Source organism: Sphaeramia orbicularis, chromosome 20 (genome assembly GCF_902148855.1).
Source record: "Sphaeramia orbicularis chromosome 20, fSphaOr1.1, whole genome shotgun sequence".
NCBI classification, from domain to species: domain Eukaryota; kingdom Metazoa; phylum Chordata; class Actinopteri; order Kurtiformes; family Apogonidae; genus Sphaeramia; species Sphaeramia orbicularis.
Window position 1 is genome coordinate 14,096,747 of NC_043976.1, and position 17,614 is coordinate 14,114,360.

General features: G+C 37.1%; 1 protein-coding gene across 4 annotated transcripts in view; it reads right to left on the reverse strand.

Moving 5' to 3' along the window:
• Positions 1 to 17,614, reverse strand: part of tmem108 (transmembrane protein 108) — an 83,488-nt gene that overhangs the window by 35,737 nt on the left and 30,137 nt on the right. The window lies entirely within an intron of this gene.

Below are 17,614 nucleotides of genomic sequence, written 5' to 3' on the forward strand. Positions count from 1 at the left end.
TATCGTCTTTCATCTCAGAGCGTTTATCACAAACACAAGGAGGTTCACAGTGGATGTCTGCACTGTGACTTATAAAACAAGCTTCTTACATCAGTAGTGAATATGCTGCATCAAAGCAGGGGACTCAGGGTTACTGTGATTTCATTGCTCATTTTATGTCGTACACAACCAGCTTCCCTCATCCTCACCCATCATCCACCGCAACCCAGGGGACCTACAGACACAGAGGGCGTCCATTTTTTCTTTGATGTTGTTTTACCCTTTGATGGAAAACAGCCCCTGATAGCGGTGCTTTTCTTTGTGTCCACACATTTCCTATGCTTGTGTCGTGTTGATGAAGCCTGGCTGAGATTGTGTCGGTGACTCAGGAATATGACTTTACCTCTTGGGTGTTTACGCCAACTCTGTGACCTTGTAACCTGACTAACTGCCTGGCGCTGGTCACAAAATGACTGCAGCTTATTGTGCAACATGCGCAAGCTGCTTACGACTACGAACAATGTTGTTATGAAACCATTTTTCCTCAGTGGGAGTGTGACTCAAGCATGAGTAGTTCTGCTTCTAACCTATGGGGCTTTGATAACTTCATTGTCCAGCAATACACTCCAGGGATACACTCTACAGCACAATGACTATGACTATTGATTTGATGCATATGGCGTAAATCGAATGCAAGCAGCAAGAGCTAGAGGCAGCTCTCCAGATATCTTTCTAATTCTCCCTTCCCTAAAGTTGGCCATATAGCTGAGTCACTGCACTGCGCTGTATGTGTGAGTGTCATCAGCTTTGGGTCTGGATGGTAAACCTGGCAGGATGAGATGCTGGTGCTGCGTCATGAAAGCTGGCGGAGGATGTGCAGGTTATCAATCAGCGCCATTGCTCCCCCCCGGGCCCTCCCCAGAGCACAGCAACACACCGACCATTAAAAGAACATTAGCCTCCCAGCATGTCGTTCACTCTCACCATATATAGCGGTGAAAAACACACGTCACCTCACTGATGCCAGTCACTAGCAGAGCTCATACACAAGAGCAAGACTTTTAAAGGTGGGGTGCGAGATGTTTTCCTGGAGCGTTTTTTACTGTATTGCTTAAAATCCCCTTCAAACCCCAATTACAACCAATTAATTAAATGCTCTAACACAAAAATAAAAAAATTTAGTCACCTGTGGAATGGACAGGACTGAAAAAACACCATCCAATCATTTTAAGTGCCCAGTCAAAATGACTGAGCGGTGATATGTCTATCAAACTCAACTGCTATTTGTCCCTCCCCCCTCTGTTCGTACCCCTCTTCGTGCATGAATCGTGCGCTCTCAGAGGCTTGGAGCACTTGTACAGGAAACGAAGCCAGAGCCAGTGCTTGGCTATATTAGTTATATTAGGATGGAAAGTTCACCGGCAAACTGTTTTGTCACCAACACAAATCACTGCGAAATGCAACGTTAGTCAGATAGGTATGAACTGGGGCTGTTCTGTAAGAGCGGAGGTGTTGGAGGAGACTGAATGAGGTATGCATGGATTGGGACCGGGGCTGCTTCAGCCAGGTGAATTGCTGCTGTGTGGCGCTTGTGAACCCTCGAAAAAAAGAATTGTGTGTACTCTGGAGGTGTGGCTTCGGGAGGATGTTTGAAGAAAGGGGTTTGGACTTTTGAATTGAGTATTTTCAAAATGTAGCTTGCTCGAACCATTTTTTCTAAGATCTCATACCCCACCTAAAATTGACCGTTGTTTCTTTCAAGTAACATCAAATGTTCAAATGTAATAAGGTGGATATTAAGCCATTTGTGTGAAACAGAAGAAATCTTGTTTATGCATAATTAGACGCAAAAAGCTTGACTTAACTCAGTGATTCTCAACTAGGGGGGTGTGCCCCAGACCCTCCCTGGGGGGATGCAAGCACAGGAAGGGGACTGAAAAAACCACAGACTCACTGTCTATTAGCACAAAGGAGATGCAGCAGATTCCCTCCATGTCGAAATGCAAGCAGTTGGACTACTACAGTGTTTTCCTTGCGTAAAGACCCCATGTAAGCTCCGATGTATAACAGAGAGAGCCCCCCCCCCACTTACAGATTGAGGTCCGTCGTGCAACTGAGGCATATCCCAAAAAATGTTGAGAAACACTGACTCAACTGAAGCCTATAGAGCCTGTACTGGTCACGCTTACAACATAAATTGTGCTATGTGTATTAATTTTAAGCAAGAGAGAGAGAAATTCACAAAAAAAATCACCATAAAGGCACCACACTGAACCTTTTTATTATATGAATTAGGACAGGGGCAGAACCTATGGGGAGCAGTCATTGCCGGCCAGAAGTGACAAACCTATGTTGTTTCCAGGTGATCAAGTTTAAGTAAACAAGCAGCAGTCAGTGAGTAAGACTGAGTGCAAAGCATAAGGTTGCCCTTGATGTTTGTGCAGGTTTGCACTTTTGAAATAACTATCAATAAAAATTCACTACAGGTAGGGTACCTGTTAAGGGGTCCTAAGGGTGCAAAGGTCAAATGAGCTTTTATATATTATATATATATATATATATATATGTATATATATATATATATATACACACACACACACCCTCTCTAACCACTCTGTCAAAAAGGTGTATCTGGATACCATACTAAACATAAAAATGGACATCAGCAGTGAAGTTGATTATGCTGGTACTTATTCTTTTGGCAATTAGATTTTGTTTTTGACTATGGATTTGGGTCACTGTTTGAGTCTTTTGTCAACACTGTGAATAATATCTGACTATTGCAGCTGCCCTCCAAAGGCACCAAAGCAGCAACCTCTATTGAGTTTTCTAAGCCTCCTTTACTTTCAAGATGAGGAACAAAATGGAGTAAAGGGAATTTAATTGCCATATACAGTAAACGGATCTTGTGTAGTCATTGGTTTCTCTTTTAGCTCAGGGAACACAGAGCTGCACAAAGATGTTTGTAAAAAAACAGTGAGTACTAAAAGCACGGATGAAATGAAAATGGTGATGCTGTATAGATTTGTACAGACAACCCTGAAGTTAACACATTTCTCTGAATAATAATGAAAAATATTAAGTTAACTTTGATACCTGAAGGGCAGAATAATTATCATGATTATGTCAGAATGGAGTAAAGCAACCTTGAATATTAAAAATAAGAGAAAATAATAATGCTCACTAAACAAATTCAACAAGAAAATGCCTCTAGCTTTGTGCTCTTATTGCCTCCCATGCCAGAAACATACTTATACAGAAAACATTTTATGTGCTCAGTGAGCAAGCTGTCAGCTCAAATCCATGCTTCCACCCTCTTGGCTATATTCCCCGGGTAAACATATCGCATGTGTCAGGGCTGAGGAGACAGACAGTGCAGCGCTGAAGATGATAAGCTTGTCAATAGTTGTTAATGTATGAGGGTCATGAAGCAGAGTGTGGAAGTGCAAATATGTTTTTCTGTGTGAGTGTTGGGAAAATATAGTTGTAAGTAGGATTTTTTAAAGTCGTACATGGAACGCTGACATGTAGAAAGTCAGCATTCAGCTTCGTGCCACATGAAATCAAGAATCAAGAAGCCCACTGCACTTCTCACAGGATGAATGAATCTGTAACTGTTTCAGTGGAGAACTCCCACTCAGGAAGACAGGAGCACCTGTGTTCAGGAGCCGCTGAGAGGGAGTACAACAGCATCACCAGCCTCTTCATTACTCATCACATACACCACACACACATATACACACACACACACACACACACACAGATCCAGGCCCAGTGACTAAAGCCATTTATCAGAGGATTCGTGGCCAAAGCCTTATGTGTAGGTGTGTGAACACATGTGAGCCAGACAGAGAGATAAATGAAGGCCAACTAGAATTCAGTGCGATTTGTAGCTATTGCTGCTACAGTCCAGCAGAAGTAGAAACTGTTACGGTATGAGCTTCCTGTGAACTTCAAAGTCTTTTGGGAAATCAGTGAAGTATGAAATTTTATTTCATGTTCACCCACGGTGAAAAAGAAGTGAATGTAGTAATTGTGACTTCACCCATGAATTTGTAGTTTAGAGTTTGACATCTTGACTGTCACCATTTTTGGTTTTTAGAGCCAGAGTGATCATTTTACTATGATGGGGCTGGAGCTTTTGAAGTGCAAGGAGTGAAACCTGTAAACTAAAGGGTAGTAAATGAAACCCTGGCCTCACTGCTTAATAACACTGTTGTAAAAAGCCTTCAAGTAATTTTAGCTTTTTGATAAATGTTAACACGGAGAACAATAGCAAAGTCTTGTATAACAAATACACTAGTATATAAGTTGTTATAATTAGCAGCAATTAGCCACAAATTGATGCTAACATTGGCTAATGTAGCTAAGTTATGTTAATAGAGTGGTGAAGTTCTGTGTCTTCTGCTGTTCCCCAAGGGAATAGTTCATTACATTAATAGTCAATGGGGAGAGACAAAACATTTTTTGATCACAATAGAATTATACAATCACCTGTTCGCATAATACTTGTCTACTTAAAATCCAATTGCACAAGTCAAGAAAAGTTTTGGTAAAGACACTGAAGTAACAACTAGTTTTGTGTGAATTGGCTTAGTGGACTGCATCTCTCATTTTACATCATTCATGTCACCAACAGCAAAATGGTTGTTTTCTCAACACATTTTGCCTTTTGTTTGAGAGGATAACAAGTATTACTAGGATAAAATAGAATTCCTTTTTATCACTGTATAGTGTAGCATAAAAAAATTTGGAAAAAAATGGGATTAACAGAACAAACAAATAACAGTTTAATATGTTTACAAGAGAGCGCAAAGACACTGTGTGGATGTTCCACCATCTTGAAAAAAAAATGTGAGAGAGGTGAAAATCACTATAGTCTGGTCACTCTGAAGCTGCAGAGATATGTTCAATGACTAAAGAAAAGAGAAAAAAGTTATGATGACATCACTACCAAAACTTTCTGATGTATTGTCTTTCTATTTTCATATTTTCTAAGAGTTCAACAGTCTTCCACAACCGCTGACTTTCTTGTGTTGTAGATAATTTTTTCTTTTAAAACTGACAAATGTGTAAATTATGGCATAATTCAAAGGGGATCAAAAAAATTACTGTACTCTGTGATAAAAATGTTTTTCCAAAATGAGGTCCCATGGGTACTAGAAGGGGTACAACTTCACTGCTCTATATGCTAATGATTGAAGTAAAGCAAGAGTAAACTTGATGAAACATTTGCATCAAAAAATCTTACATGTTCTTGTAAATGTAAAATCTTACTCATAACTAGTATAGAGCTGTCTGTCAGGAACAAAATCCTTTTCATTTTCTTCAATGAGAATCAACTGAAGCCATGTTTTTTTTAATAGGAAGTATCAAGTAGCTGTCACTTATATTAGGCTATTAGTCATTTTAGTGCATGTGACTAGATTATTTAGCTATTTCTGGCCTGCCCAATACTGTCTCATTATAAGTTCTTACTCATCCAGAATTTTATCACAAGTGTTCAGCATGGTTATACTTGTTTTTCATGGCAGCCTTATCACTGTATTTTTACTTTAGTCTGACCCACATCCATTTCTCAAATCAGGTTTTAGGAAAATAAGGCCTCATAGTGTCAACTAAGTCAAGTCATTGGGTCTAATTTTGCTGTAATAAATCAACTTAATGTCCATATAAGGTTCAACATCCTAATTATTGTGACTTTGGCATTAAATCCCTAATTAGAACCATCAGACTCAGCCAACTACACTGGATCACACTGGGTAATGCTTTAACCCAAAATGAGGACAAACTGCACCACCAGTGGAGGGGGCTTCAGTTTTCGATGTGTAACACATACCTAATGTGGGGTTGGAACAAAGAGGTCAACAGGTAACAGAACCCTGGGGGAGACCCTGTGACAGACAAGTTATGTCACCGGAAAGACAACACCACAGACTGGACAGCAGGTACTTAGACTAGAGCAGTGGTTCCCAACCTTTTTTGGCTCGTGACCCCATTTTAACATCACAAATTTCTGGTGACCCCAGACATTCAAAACGGACGCATTTTTTTGCTATAATTAATTGGTTTTTGATCATGTAATAGTTTACTATACTATGTTGCAAATAAACGTTAATTTTAGATGACATTTAGTCTATATAATGTATATTATTCTGGACGGAGGCAGAAAAGCCAGGTGTAGATTACTGCACAAAGGGAGAATTTTATTTTCCTTGGTCAGGATATGTACAGTCAGTCCAGCTTGGATTTACAAGGCTGACAATTAATACTGAACAAATAATAACTATGACACTCATAATTAAGTGAATGTGGACCAATGTGAGTGTGTGTGTATGTGTGTGTGTGTGTGTGTGTGTGTGTGGGGGGGGGGGGGTACTACTTTTCTCTTTTTTTTTTTGTTTAAGTTTTTGTTTGTTGTTAGTTGCTTTTTTATTGAAAACTGGAAAATTGGACATGCTTATACCTGTGCTGAGAGGATATATATACTGAAAATATGTCCTGATAAAAAGATTATTTAAAAAAAGAAGAAGAGAAAAAACAATAACTCAAACTATGAATTATGAAAGAGCTGCAGCATCTTATGAACACTGAAAGATAAACAATACCACAGTGCTTGAGTTTCAGCTTCATAGTTTGTCATGTTTTTTATGCATTGGGATTGTCTCTGTCAACTCGCCATATATATTTTATTAGTAAGTTTTTATTTTCATTTTTTATCAATTACTAGAAATTTCAGGTGACCCCATTTGAATTCCAGGTGACCCCACGTGGGGTCCCGACCCCAAGGTTGAAAAACACTGGACTTGAGACAAGAAAAAAGGGTACTTTACTTCTCCTCCAAAATTACTGTTTAGAGGACAATGATATTATAACATGAGCAGAATGAGGAGGTGTCACTAGAGTCAAAAAGTGGTTTGAACTATTCATCAGTCACGCACAGAAATTCACTAACAAGAACTTTATTTATAAACACCATAACACACACATAAGAAAGACATCAGCCAGTTATTCTGATAAATATACTGAAATGGAATTTGTAAGTCAGTATTTTTTAATGTTAAAATAGTGGTATTTTACTTTTTTAAATGGAATTATGCATTTTAAAACATTTCCCTGTGGTCTACATAAACTGTAAATGCTATGTTTGGGTCTGAATTTTTTTCCTGAATTTCTCCCTTTTTATTGTTATTCTATTAATACTTAACTTTTTGCTTCCTGCCAGAAACAACTCTATCTGAATTCTCCTGTTAACCCAGTTGATTATTTTCATACTAAAATAAACATTTATAGTGTAAATAGTGGTATCTTTAATGGAATATTATGTGTTAATTCTGCAAATGGATCAATCAGATTAGACCATTAGATTAGATCAATCAGATCTAGTCTGTGTGTACTCTACAGTGTATTACAAAACTCAGAAAAAAAAAGACTATAGCTCATTGTAATTGTGATTTAAAGGAGTGATATTTTGCTTTTTAAAATGAAATTCTGCATTTTAAAACATTTCCCTGTGGTCTACATAAACTATAAATGCTCTGCTTGGGTCTGAATTCTTCATTAATTCAACTTCACAGGTCCATCTTCAACCCTATTTCTGAGTAATGACACCAGAAAGGTCATTTTCAGTGCTGGCCTTTTAAATGCAAATGAGCCACTTCACGCCCCACCCCCTCCAGGTTGTTGACTGTGCTGCTCTGTCCCATTCAGCCACTTGTGTTCGTTAATACAACCAACAACTGAACATTAAAGGTAATCGGCTCGAAGTTTGGACATAGTTTTAGTATGGACTACAACCACTGCTGCTGACAAACAATTATGGCATACTCGTAGAAATGTTCGTCAGAAGTCTTGACCTTACACAGTATATGCAAATGTCATGTCGTAACTAGTTATAAACATAACAAATTAAGAAGTACCTTAAACAAATATATCAACATGACCAGAAAGATGTGGAACTGGGCAGATGTAGAGATCTGCAATCTGTTGTCACTTTGGGTGGAGGACTCTATCCATGCTAACATTTGTGGAACGGTGAAAGACTCTGGAATCACCACTATGCTTGGGGTATTTCTGACACGCAAGTTACATGTCACACTATACGCTGTGCTGCATCACCACCCGTCACCATCTCACCTTTTTCCGGGATCTCTGTGTAAAAGTGGCATTTGACACTTGTGCTCTACATTAAAATCAGTCTGAAGGGTGTTATCACGGATGTAGGCAACTGTGGTTAATTCCTGCATATTTCCTCACAAATGTTATATTTTACTTTTATAAATATGTCTGTGGAAGAAAATGAGTCAGGCAGAAAAAGAAAACTGCAGTGATTCATCACTTGACACTGCAATGAATGCACTGTTAGATGATGTCCAACTCGATGGATCTGTCCTATAAGACATCCTCCTGTGGGCGATACACACACCTAGAAGCTTCAAGACCTGTGATACCTGCAAATTCTGAGCACAAGCTTATTTCTCCTGAGTTATTGAGCCAGGCAGTAAAGACGCAGACATTGGGATGCAGCTCAGCCTCACCACTGTCTGAGTCGTAAATATCCCTCCCTCCATCTTCGTCTCCCTCTTTCCGTCCTCGTGTGACCCCTGAGTGAGTGAGTGAGTGAGTGAGTGAATGAATGAGTGAGTGACAGTCTGCTGCTGCGAGTGGCTCACTGATGATGAAAAGTAAATTGAAACTACAGCATGTCACATCCCGTTATGCTTTTCACAACCGTAACCCAGTCAAAAAATAGCATTGCTGCAACATAGGTAAAAGGGGCTTCGGATGACAGTTAAATTCACCACACTTCATGAATACACAATGACACTTGCCATCCAAAATTAGGTGCATCAGTCTGAATACAACCCAGACACTCAGGAAATTGGATGTTTTAATCCACAGGTGTCAAACATGCAGCCCGGGGGCCAAATCTGGCCTGCCAAAAGTTCCATTCCGGCCCGCGGGATGAAAATGCAAAAATTAACCTGAACTGTCCAGGTTGTCCAAATCATTTTGGTTCAGGTTCCACATACAGACCATTGTGATCTCAAGTAAAAATAACAACACAGTAAACCATAAATAATGACAGCTACACATTTTCTTTGTGAAAAATTATGTGGAAAAAATTTAAGTGACAAAAATAACATTACACTGAAAACATTTACATTCACAAAACTATTCTTTCACAATAAAATGCAAATAAATACATAAATAAAAACAAAGATGAACAACCTAAAATGTGCAATTTTAACAATATTCTGCCTGTTACTAAATGTTTTGTGCATTTATGGATCCACTGTGATCTGTAGTTGTGTTAATAATAAGAGATGTAATACTGTAGAAATTGTTCAAATTTTAGTTCCAAACTCCAAAATTTGAACAATATTCTGCCTGTTACCAAATGTTTATGTAACACTGTATGTAATGTACATGTATAAATAATAAGTCAAGGCATAATATTGTTAAAACTGCACTAATTTTTCAAATGAAATTTCTGTTTTTCAGGTTATTCACATCTTTTTTGTAAAATGTAAATATTTTCATTATTTAAGTGGGGTTTTTTGTACTAAAACAAAAAGAAAAACTTGGATTTGTCATTATTTATAGGTTATTAACTCATTATTTTACTGGTCTGGTCCGCTTGAGATCAAATTGGGCTAAATATGGCCCCTGAACCAAAATGAGTTTGACACCCCTGTTTTAATCCATTGTGGCACTGGAAATTTCATGTTAAAGCACTTATTTCATCATTATTTTGAATCAAAAAACAGATATTTTGGTCATACGTGATGACATGAAATGATTACTGGTTTAAAAGTAGCTTGTTTTTTTCTTAATTTTCTGCTTTTTCATCGTTTTCCTGCACAAATGAGGCAAAGAGGAAAAGACAGGAGATAGAGCAGGTCATAAAGCCAGATGAATAATGTAAAAAACTATGCTTTACAAGGTTTCTCGTCAACGGCCTTGAGAATAATTTAATAATAAGACTGCATGAAGAGTGAAAATGCTACCCAGCTGAATTCAGAGTGAACTTTCTTTGCTCCTTCTTCTCTTTCGGATGTCAGACACATGAGGAAAGACATTTGATCAAAGGCTTCTGTCTTACAGCCAGATCTCCAAACCGTTACATCTCAAGCTGAACTCGCCAGACAGACTGACATGTAAAGTCTGCTTCTCGAGCTCCGCCACATTGATTATCGGACCAGCGCCGCTCAACAAGGCCACAGTCACAGATAACAAGCACATAATCCTCCGGGTAATGACTGTCAAAGATCTATATTTACACCAAGAAATAAGCTGGGAGACCTTTTATTCATGTATTTGACCTTATCAATCTAAAATTTTATCACGGCAAGAAACATGAGTCCCTATAGACTCTCTATTCTTAACTACTAAAGCTTTATTTCTTCTATTTTTGAGAGACTGTATTAAAAATTCATCTGACTCAGTGGTTCTCAAAGTTTTTCAGCTCAAAACAAACAAGTTTATATAAGGAGTGAAACTTACAAAAATATGCCAACTCTTAAAACAAACAAATATGTCAATCAGAAAGATACTGTTGATAATCCCTTAACAACGAAAAGTAAAGTTATCAAGGCAGTAACACACAACGAAAACAAAAAGTCCAACACAAATACTGACAAAACATGGTCTTAAACTCTAAGTGTGGACATTTTTTGTACCATTTTTTCATTATTTTCCTATTGTTACAGCAGAAGCTTTTGTCTTGTTAGATCTTCCCTCGAGCTCAACATTCCCATAGTCTTCCAGGTGACTCGTCTTCTATTGTAATGAAGAAAAATAATTCTGATATTACATCTTACAATGGTGACAAAACAAAAACAGCTCCATGTTTGAGAAAGGCAGATGTAGCAAAGAAGACTTTAAGTTCCACAACACAAAGAAGTAAAAAAAAAAAAAGTACGAATACTTCATCAATGTACTGAAGTAGAGTTTTTGGGTACTTTTACTTTCCTTTTTTTTTTTTTTTTTTTTACTTTAATTCTATACATTTTAAAAACACAACTGTCCACACTTTCTACTCATTACATTTTCTAAAAAAGGCTTGCTACTTTAGTTTTAACACATTTCACATGAATTATTGACTGTTTTTTAAATTTTGTATCATTGCACAACTTCCCAAAATAAAGACTGATTTCCAACAATAATGCCACGAAAAAGACAATAATCCATCTTAATCTATCATTTGGTACATATCACACAAAACATCTCTAAGAAGATGAAAACATAAGCAGATGGTAATGACATAAAAGACTAAACAAGCCAATACTGACAAAAAGGATGAGATGAAAACATAACAAGAAAAAAACAAAAACACACAGGATGAAAGTGCAGCAAAAGATGCAACAAGACAAAAAGGATGTAAAAGATATTACAAGACAAAGTAAAAGGTATAACGAGATGAAAACAATATAATAGACAAAAGGAGATGAAAATGGTGTAAAAGATGAAACAAGATAAAAAAAAAAAAAAAAAACATAAAAATTTAAATGCTATTACAACCAGAAAACTCTAACCAGGCAAAAATGACGCAAAAGATGTAATGACAATGAAATGCGACAATGAATATGTAAACGACAAAACAAGATGAAAGCCTCATGTTCGGGCATATGATGATGTAACAAGAAAGTAACACCTGTCATGTCTGATTTTGTTATTTGATGCTTAGTTTTTGTTTTATCTAATGTTAGTGAACGCTTGCATGAGTGCAAAGTGAGCTATAATTTAGATTAAAATGAACAAAAGATAAGATAAGATTAGATAAGACTGATCAATCTTTATTGTCATCGAATAATCATACTAACTATAGTACATTGAAATGGGAGTACCGCCCCATAGAGTGCAAAAGAAAAGGCATACAATAATAATAATAATTTAAAAACCTAAAAAAATAAATAAATAAAACGCATGCAACAATAAAAACAAAATAAAATATTACACTCCAATGAAAAAAGAAAATGAAACAAAAAGCACTGCATTTTAACTTTTATACTTGTACATTTCAGAGCCTGTACTCTCTAAAACATCTACTTTTAAAGAGTTTTTCTACTTCAGTAAAGAAACTGTGTACTTTTGCCACCTCTGACTAAGATTTCCTTGACTCAGAACAAGGATTTCAGAGGCTCGGAGGCAAAGACAACTAGTTTATTACGTGTCTTTCAGTTGAGATATTAGGCTGCTGTGTGTTCTCCAGGCAGAGAATGTTAGACTAACTTTACATAAGTGTACGTGTGTGTAACTCCCTGAAGCTGGAACGTGTCAGATGTAGAAGCTCTGACTGTAAAGTGATCTCCAACAGCCGCTCTAACACTGGGCTTGATGTTGTAGAAAAGCCCAGCGCTGCGGGCCCTTTCTTCTCCTTCATCTCCCAACACCCTTTGCTCCCAGCTTCTTTAATGTCATGCCATGCTTTCATCCAAATAAGTATCTTCCCTTTTCCGTTCTCTTATCTTTACTTCAGGCTTGGTCTTCATGCTCTGAATCTCTTAAACCAAGAAGGGCGTGTTGAGCTGCTAGAGCTGGCATATGTAAATTGTCTAAAAGATTATCGAAGAAAAACTTTTCCGACTTAAAAAAAACAAACAGGAAATAGTGTTTATCATGACTCATGCATGTAGCTCCGTGCTCGCACACATTTAAAAAAAAAAAAAAGTCCCATGAGAATTTAATGTTTTCATGAGTTTTTCAGTTTTTTTTTTTTTTTTACCCAGATGTACATGCCATTACATTCAAAGATGGACCATCGCTGGCATTTTCTCCTTCATTACCATATTTAATAAAACTGCAAATTAGGACTTAAGAGTTTGTTTTTGCGTAACTGTGAGTCACCTTGTAAATGTCAGCTCATAAAAGACAAAGTCACGCTATTATCATTTAAAAAACAGAGACATTACAGATCAGTTAACAGAGAAATTATGATAATGACAAAAACTGTGAATTCTGAGTTCTTTGGCAGATTGACACTAATGACAATAGAACTGAATGACAAATAAACAGCTCCCTGCTTACATAAAAGAGTCTTTATACAGTGAGGAAAACAGTCGAGTATGTCAGTGTGAAAACCTCATGAAAGGTATTTGTCTGAAGACGCACCTGTAATGCTCTTTTGGTGTGTGCAAAATCAGAACTAGTCTGCTTCAGAGTGAAATAAATCTGTTTGAGGAAAAAAGTTTGACATTTCTAGGCCAAATTCAAATCAACTGATAATCAAACGTTTCTTTAATTTAGTAACTTAACATGTATATAAATGAGTGGCTTAACAGAAGTGGAGTGTAATATCATGTTCGCAAACTTTTGATTGACACTGCATATTTGTCATTGCATTCAGGGTTGAGTATCCGAGTCGTGGAGGTTAGTACTACATCAGATTTCCCGTAAAAGTGGTGACGTGGGTGTCCTCCATCTGACAGCCCGTCTGCTGCAGGTCTAACACCTGTCACACCTCACTGTCTGCCAGCGAAGGTGACGGCCAACCTGCTGGTGGCTAAACTGCCTTTCACGGCTACCTGACACGTTTTGAGTGTATCTACAGGCAGAAACAGAAGAACGCCGCTGGAGAGGCAGGATTTCAGGGTCAGTGTATTTTTTGGTAATTGGATTTTCTTTTCAGAAACAAAAGAAGAACTAGTAGTTAATTGATTTTTGTTTTAAAATAGAGGAATCACAATTGAATTTCAAGGTGTTTTTCTTTTTCAGCGTCAAAACAGATAAACCAAATAAAAAAAAAACGGATTGATTTTCGTTTAGTTACTACCTCACAGAAGTAGAAAAACAGACCAAAAACGGCTGTTTTTTTCATTCTCTGCGACCGAATGTTGTCATTTTGAAGGAAAGAGCGCTAATACCTTGGTCATAAAGATTTGTACCAACGATGGGTTTGAACGAATCTTCCAGTTCTTACGAAAACTGGAGTTCATAGACATTCGTGGTGGGAGTATGTCTACATGTCTGTTTTTTTAAAAATTTGGTTTATCTGTTTTGACACTGAAAAAGAAAAATGCCTTGAAATTCAATTTTAATTTGTCTATTTTAAAACGAAAATCAATTAACTGCTAGTTTTTCTTTTGTTTCTGAAAAGAAAATCCAATTACCAAAGAAGAAAAGCACTCAGAGAGCACAGACCTCCGCCAAGACAGATCTGCCCCCCCCCGATCACCACCAAAATTTAATCATTTCTTCCTTGTGCCAGTATCAACATTTCCTGAAAATTTCCTGAAAATCCGTCCATAACTTTTTGTGTTATCTTGCTAACAAACAAACAAACAAACAAACATGCACGCACACAAACACAAAGCAAAGTGATCACAATACCTCCTGGTGGAAGTAAAGATACACTGACCCTTCAGCACAGACTGAATGGATAATTCCAGCGAAAAAGGAAGGGAAGATGTAGTTTAATAAACTCACAGGTTTTATTCTTACTGTTTAGAGTCAGAATTGATCAGCATATGGACTGCAATAAGGACTAGATGCAATACAGTTAAGAAAAGTTTTGTTATCATTTCATAACTGTGGAATGTACATTTTAATTAAAAATATTTCCATTATATGGGGCTGCCTCTTTAATAAACCAAAACAATATATGTTACGACCTCCATCCAATCATATTTCACCATTTAATCAGTTCCCTGTTCTGATTGGTGAGACTCTGGGCTATTTTTAGCCCCACGTATTCAATAAAAGCAGACACCGCTCCAGAGATTGTAAAGTGAGACAAACAGACAAGCTAACACCACAACTAAATAGCATGACACAGCAACAGCGCTGCAACGCCAAGGGTGCTGTCAGCTCCCATCCATCCTCCAACCTCCCACCGGGCATCACGGTTAACACAAGGCCTCCCTGAACGCACCTTAAGCCCCTTTTCCCAAGCAGGTAAATTGTTAACAAAAACCAGAAAAGCTTAATCACAGAGAGCACAGGCTTGGAGACACAGTCAAAATGTTGAGTCCAGGGAGAGAAGAGGCATTATTAGTGCACTGCAGTACAAGTGCTGCAACATTAAACTAAGAAAGACCATTTATCAAAGTGCGTCTCTGTAGTAGTTCCTTGTGTGAAGCTCATTGTGAGGATAGAGGGGAGTTAACCACTTCTTCACATCTACACACTGGTTTCGACACAAATACACACAAACTCAGACATTAACAAAGATCAACCAGGTGAACTGAACGAACTCACAACCAGAGAAGAAAGGATGGACACGAAAAGCATAATCATACACAAAAGATACACATGAGCTGCATGTCTAAATGATTCATGTTATCTAACAAAGTATCATACATTAACATGAAAGCTATTTTATTTGCCTTAAGGCCAAGGGATTAAAAATGTAGTGGAGCAAGATGACAAAAGCAAGGGTTGTACCCTATGGGCATGAGCACAGACCCACTCTTTATGCGCTTTACTTAATGCAAAATAAGACGCTCTGGGTTCCAGCAAACATTGAGAACAGTATAACAAAAACAATCTTAATCCCTTTAAACCAACATAACAGATGTAAGAGGGTGGTACAATGTGTGTATTTCAACATTCTGAGGAAATGAATGAGGCACAAACAAGCTCTTGGCTGTTGTGTCAGAGCTGCGAAATTTCATTGTGCTTTAACCAACCTGGGGTTTGGGAACCTTACAACAAGACCGGAAACTTCTGGAATGGTTTGTGGAAATAGAGAGCTTGTTCATCAGATAAATCTAAAACAAAACGTTGACCCAGAGTGAAGATTATTATGTGAAAAATGTGAATTCTAATGTCAGAATTGAACATTTATGCTCAAATACTAGAAAATAAATAATGGTAACAATAATAAAAATAATAGTAGCAAGAAAAACAGCCTGAGGTGACTTTCATTCCACTGCTCTTCATCCCATATTTCATGCTTCTCACCACTTTTTTTTTTTTTTTTACTATCAAATAAAGCCATAAAATACCAAAATCAGAGAGCAAAATCAGTTTTTTACTAAACATGAACTCCTTGCTGAAAGAGGCACAAACCAACCTTTTGACTGACCTGCAGTGATGAATCAAAAGGGTCACCACGAGTAAAAACATAAAAAACCCACACATTTTAGTGGTACATGTAGCTTATTTCTGTAACTGTTGCTTCAAACAGGAAAAATATTCACCTCAACACCCGTGAAGATGGTCAAACCTGCCTTAAAAAGGGATATAAAAAACTATGAAACTGAACTGGAGTTGAGATGACTTCATCAGGCATCATGCCTCTAAGGCACGGGTCTCAAATATAGAGCCTGGGGGCCAAAACCAGCCCGCCAAAAGGTCCAGAGGGTGGATGGATTTGCGAAGTGCAAAAATTACAAGGATGATATTACCAATCAAGGGTGTCAGACTCATTTTAGTTCAGGTTCCACATACAGACTAATATGATCTAAGTAAAGTACTAGCATAATAACCTATGAATACTAACAACTCCATTTTTCTTGGTTCTAGGTTCAACTGGAGTAGTTTTGCTCTTTTGCAGCAAAACAACTTCTGTTGAACCTCAAAAAACTACCAAGAAGAACAACGACCTGGGCACATAAGAAACTGAATAAGAAATTGTTCTTATTTAAGTTCCAAACTCCAAATTTTTGCCAGTATTGTGCCTGTTACCACATGTTTGTATAACATTGCATGTAATGCACATATATTTGAGTTGAGGCATACTATTATTAAATATTGTTAAAACTGCACTGATTTTTCTCACAAATTTCTTTTTTTTTCAGGTTATTTTGTTAAAGGATAATTTGTCAATGTAAATATTTTCATAATTTAATGTTTTTTATTGCACTGAAACAAAGAGTTGAAACAAAGTAGTTGTTGTTTATAGGTTATGATGCTATTACTTTAGTGGTCCGGCCCACTTGAGATCCAATTGGGCTGAATGCGACCCCTGGAAGAAATGAGTTTGACACTCCTGCTCTAAGGTCTGTGCATAATTTCATGTCTTTAACCCTCTTCAATATACACATAAAACATTTGGGTAACACTTTATAATAAGTACACACTATGAAGCATTAGTTAAGCATTAACAAATACTGAATTCATTATTGATAAAGCGTATTTCTGACATGAATATTCATTAGTATGTGGTCTATAAGCACGGTTATAAATGTTTTACTATTACTCATTCATAATCATAATCATTCATCATTCAATCATGCAGTTTGTTTGATAATCCCATGTGCTGTGTCTTTCCTTTGTTAGAATAACTCAGACTTTTGTGAGTCTTTAGGCATTGCCAACCTTTAAATCTCATTTGTAAACGCTTTATATGGCATAGATAGTCCACACTTTAGATGAGCTCACACCATAGACTTAATTAATGAGCAGTAAGTGCTTTATAACTACCTGAAATAATTAATTCCTGTATTAAGAACTGTTTACAGGAAAATAAATGTGTGAGTTAGTATAAAATACCCACTACAACATTTACTAACCATTAGTACATGTCTGAATAGTGTATGTACGAGCATAAATGCACATCATAACTGGTTTGTAAGTGATGCAATACTAAATTTTTAAACGCTGAATCTATAATTTATAAAGTATGAAAATACAATCATTAAGCACATTGTAGATGAGCTTATTAATGAAGAGTAAAACCATTATAACTGTG